This window comes from Rosa rugosa, chromosome 4, assembly GCF_958449725.1.
Source record: "Rosa rugosa chromosome 4, drRosRugo1.1, whole genome shotgun sequence".
Taxonomy (NCBI): Eukaryota; Viridiplantae; Streptophyta; class Magnoliopsida; order Rosales; family Rosaceae; genus Rosa; species Rosa rugosa.
The window spans coordinates 19,392,847-19,397,424 of NC_084823.1; the positions used below are offsets into that span (position 1 = coordinate 19,392,847).

The 4,578-nt window shown below is 38.3% G+C and overlaps 1 long non-coding RNA gene across 1 annotated transcript; it reads left to right on the forward strand.

Annotated features, from left to right (window-relative positions):
• LOC133743297 (uncharacterized) lies at positions 1 to 3,521 on the forward strand. The gene is made up of 3 exons (XR_009863056.1): positions 1 to 1,815; positions 2,370 to 2,447; positions 3,263 to 3,521. It is a non-coding gene; the product is annotated as an uncharacterized LOC133743297 (long non-coding RNA).
• The last annotated feature ends 1,057 nt before the right edge of the window (positions 3,522 to 4,578 follow it).

Genomic DNA, 4,578 nt, shown 5'->3' on the forward strand with positions numbered 1-4,578 from the left:
ATTATGTTCGTTTATGACATAATAAGTATAAAATTTGTACACATTATATTAAGCACAGCTTGTGCTCCAGTGGTTGGGGGACAAAGGTTTCGTGCGGCAGGTTGAGGTTTCGAACCTTGCCTTCCCCGTTATTTTATTTATGTCACTTATGACATAATAAATATAACACGTGAGCATATATTAATGAAGGCAGCTCTTGCTTCAGTGGTTGGGAGCAAAACCTTCGTGTTTGAGGTCGGGAGTTCGAACCCTACCTCTTACAAATATTTTTGGGTCTCGTATATGCTTGATATACGGACGTATATACGGTATGTACGGTATACATACGTATATACGGTCTGTACAGTATGCATACGTATATACAGTTGTACGGTATGCATACGTATACACGATCTGTACGGTATGTATACGTATATACGGTATGTACAATTTCATACCGTAGCCGAGCTGGAAGTGGGTGGGCCGATTGGTAGGCCCAAATAGTAAGCCCAATTGTTCGGCCCGAATAGTAGGCCCAAATGTTAAACCCAAAGTGGTTTGGGCCGGTTCGAAATGTGGATGGTTCGGTTTCTTCGGCCCAATTGGCCAGCCCTAGTGCTTAGTCCAAGGATTGAGCAAGCCCAAGTCATCATCATTGGGTGACATAATTTATTGGCGTGCTTTTGGGGATGATTTGTTTTGAGTGATGCATCTCTATGGTTGTGAAGAGTGGTGCATGCTTAAGTTTTACTATGGAGATTTACCGTGATGCTAATTGAGTAGCGAAACACTTTGTGGGAGTGTTTACTGTGCTTGTATGCCAGTACAGAGTGATGATCTATGTGAAGATCTATGTGATGATCTATGTGAAGATCTATGTGAGGATCTATGAGATGATCCATGTGACGATTTTGTGTATGTGATGTGGAGTGTTGTTGAGCAGTTGTTGTGTGAGTTTACGTTTGTGATGAAAGGATTTAGTGGCCATAGGAATGTATTTTTATACAAGGGCTGTGGCTTTGTAGATTACTACAGATTTGGAAAAGATGGAGATTCTATAGTTAGGTCAACCTTAATCGAGAGGAATTGACTTACGCTTAAATTTCGGGACGAAATTTCTTTAAGGAGGGTAGACTGTAATACCCCGGAAAATCCAAATTAAATTCCATGGTTTTTTAGAAATGATTTCACGATAGTAGGAGCGAGTACGAAGCTTGGAAAAGTTGTGGAATTAGTTCGAACGATTTTATTTTCGAAAACGAACGTTTTTAGGGGGTCAACAAAGTTGACTTTTTATACGTTCAAAATTTTGGAAAACTTCCTTCATGAAAGTTGTAGAGCTCGTCGATACGAGTTCGTGGACATGTGGAACGCATTATTTGGAGTTCGTATGAATAAGTTATGAATATTTTAAAATTGAGAATTTTCTATAAATACAAAAAATCAGATTTCTCAATAAGGAAACCCGAAAATTTCCAGATTTTTCTCCTCCTCGCTGCCTTGGCTTCACGGCGTCGCCACGACTTCATCCGGCCACCTATGGCCATGAAATTGATATCAATCTCTTCGCCTTGAAACCAGCTTTCCATTCATATATGTCTTGCATCCTATCATTCACCATAGACAACGAATCGAAGCAAAGAAGGTCAGACCATTTTTCATGCATTTCTTCAAATTCCAGCCAACTCCGGCAAAGGTAGGAGGGGAGACCAACTGGGCTTTGTTCGCCTTGCCATGCTCTATAAACTCACCAAGTTTCACATCTCGATTCAACCCGAGGAAGACGAATTTCAGATTTGAGCGATTTTGGGCGATTTCGGCCTCTTTCTTCTTGAGGTAATTTTCGACCACTTCCGGTCATTTTTAGACTTCATTCTAGTTAGGAAAGTGGTTGGGCTTGATGAGATGAAGAGGAGCAGCCCGGCCCCGACACCATTGGCGGTGGTCGGCGGCGGCTCTGCCACTAACTCCGGCGGCCCTTTCCGGCCAACTCCGGGGGTCAAAAATATAGTTTCTGTGCATTTTTAGATTCTATATTTCAATACGATCATTTCGATATATTATACGCAATTTTCGGATATCGTATGATTTAGTTATGAATTTTACGATTTCGAACGATTTCGATTGTTCGATTAATGATCTGTGAAGATCGGACCGTCTGATGGACTTGTAGTTTTGATATGTTGATTGTATGACTGTCCCAATGACCTTGTGTGGTCATGGGCGAAGATCCGACCGTTGGATCTTCGTATAATTGCAAAACAGTGATTCGGGAGGCGATTCGTGAGAATCCGTCCGTCGGATTTTTATATAAGTTAGAATCCGACCGTTGGATTGTCGTTTAAGTATGTTTTGGAATTGTTAGCTAAATTCAAGTCACATTTGATTAGGTGATTGGCGGATTGATTTGGCGGACGATTCGTAAAATCGTTGTTGAGCTGTTTAGAAGACGCAGCGGGATTATCGAGGTGAGTAAACCTCACGTGGTTCATATTACGAACCCAATATATTTAATTGCTTTATTTTGCAATCATATGAACTATTGTTGGTGTATTAGACATTCCTGTGTGAATGTCTGTATATATATTATTACGTGAAATAATATGTATTGTTGGAGTTGTGTTGAGTTTATTGTTGAGAAACAATATATTGTGAGAGGTATTGAGTTTATTGTTGAGAAACAATATATTGTGAGAGGTGTTGAGTTTTATTGTTGAGGAACAATAAATTGTTGTGATCTGTGGAGATCACTAGGTCACGAGGTGACCATGGCATCTATTAGTGAATCACGCTCTCGTACCGGGCTGGTGGTTATTAATAGTATTAAATCGTAATCACGTCTGTGGCCGGACGAGTGGTTACGTTCAGTTAGAGCTTTAGTCTGTCTGCCAAATGTGGAGTGACCTTATGAGTGAAATTGAGAGTAACTCATAAGTGTCAATATATATATGGTAACCTTATGAGGGAAATTGAGAGTAACTCATAAGGGTCTATATATATATATGAGTCTGTCTACCAAATGTTGGGAAATCTTATGAGCGAATTTGAGAGTAACTCATAAGTGTCTATATATATATATGAGAGTGAGTGATCTTATGAGCTAAATTGAGAGTAACTCATAAGTGTCTATATATATATATGAGAGTGAGAAAGTAACGTGGGTTTGTGGTAGTCTTGAAATCTAATAAATCAACAGTTCTTTCTTGTTTACTCATACTGGCTGTAAAAAGCTTACCGGGTTTTGTGTTGTTGCAACTCCCGGTACACTATTCAAATTGTGTAGCGGGTAATCCTACAGGACAGGAGAACCAGGACGGTGATCGTGCGGTTAGAGCAATTGTTAGAGTTTTACAACAATTGTAAGTTGTGAGGTGTGTTATGCTCATTTGAGCTTTATAATATATTGTGAGAGTGAATTGTAATAATGAACTCGAAGTTTCGAGATTTGTTTTTTTGTAATTGTAATTATTCAGGTTTCGGATTTGAATTTATCATTCAAAATCCGGGGCGTGACATTTACTCTTTCACACTCTTATCCTAAAAGGTTCCTAGTCATAGGATTATCACTTGGACATTGATAATCCGGAAAGACTAGCACATACTATGTATGCTCAATATGGAGGATGATATGTCTCTTGTCATTTGTGTAGAGACACTAATACAAGTATGTGGGTGCTCTTAACTTAAAGAGTACACTGAACGCGATCATTAGAGTTCTTGTATGGAGTCTTACTTACATGTCAAACTTGAACTCTAAATTGCAATAATACAAATTAGTCCTTTGACCTGAGACACCATAGTTGTCTTATGAGTGAATGGATTATCTCTTGATGATGCAATAATATTGTGTCCCTTAATGGATATAATAGATGCATTCATTGGTATAATCAATTCGGTCATGGAGACATGTGAGTGTACAACAAGGAATCTCTATCCTTAAGTAAATAAGGTGTATGTTCAAAGATGTGATTCAATGAGTCTTTGGCCAAAGCATTGAATGAGATTTAAAAAGGAGTTTTTAATCACATTCTAAGAATCACATAATAATGAAAATCACATTAGGGGATTGACATATCAATTCCATACCCCGATGATGTGATTTAGAACATCGTGTTAGAGAAGGACCGTATTGTATTGTAATTCCAATTGAATAGGTTCTTTGTCATTCTACATTAACTAGGGTAGTCATGATATGTTGCAAGACGTCACTCATGACTTGTGAAGTCCCCGAGGATTAATAAACATTTATTATCCTAATAACAAGGGAGAATCAAAAATGGAGTTTTTGATTCGTAAACAAAATAGAATGGTTTCTATAAACTTCACTGTCTTGTTAATTAGAACCTAAGAGATCGCACACCATATAAGTGGATCCTTGAGATTGTATATGAAGAAGATTAAACAAGAGTTGGTTATGAGCAAATAATTAATTAGATTTATTATTTGAACATAATTAGAATTTTCGGGTAAAACCGAACCTATTGGGCCTAAACGATTGTCGGGGTTTTGGTGTGGACTTGGGCTTCACTAAATGAGATTTAAATGAAAGCCCAAGACACATTTTTAGTGCCCAATAACATGTATGGACCAGCCAAAATA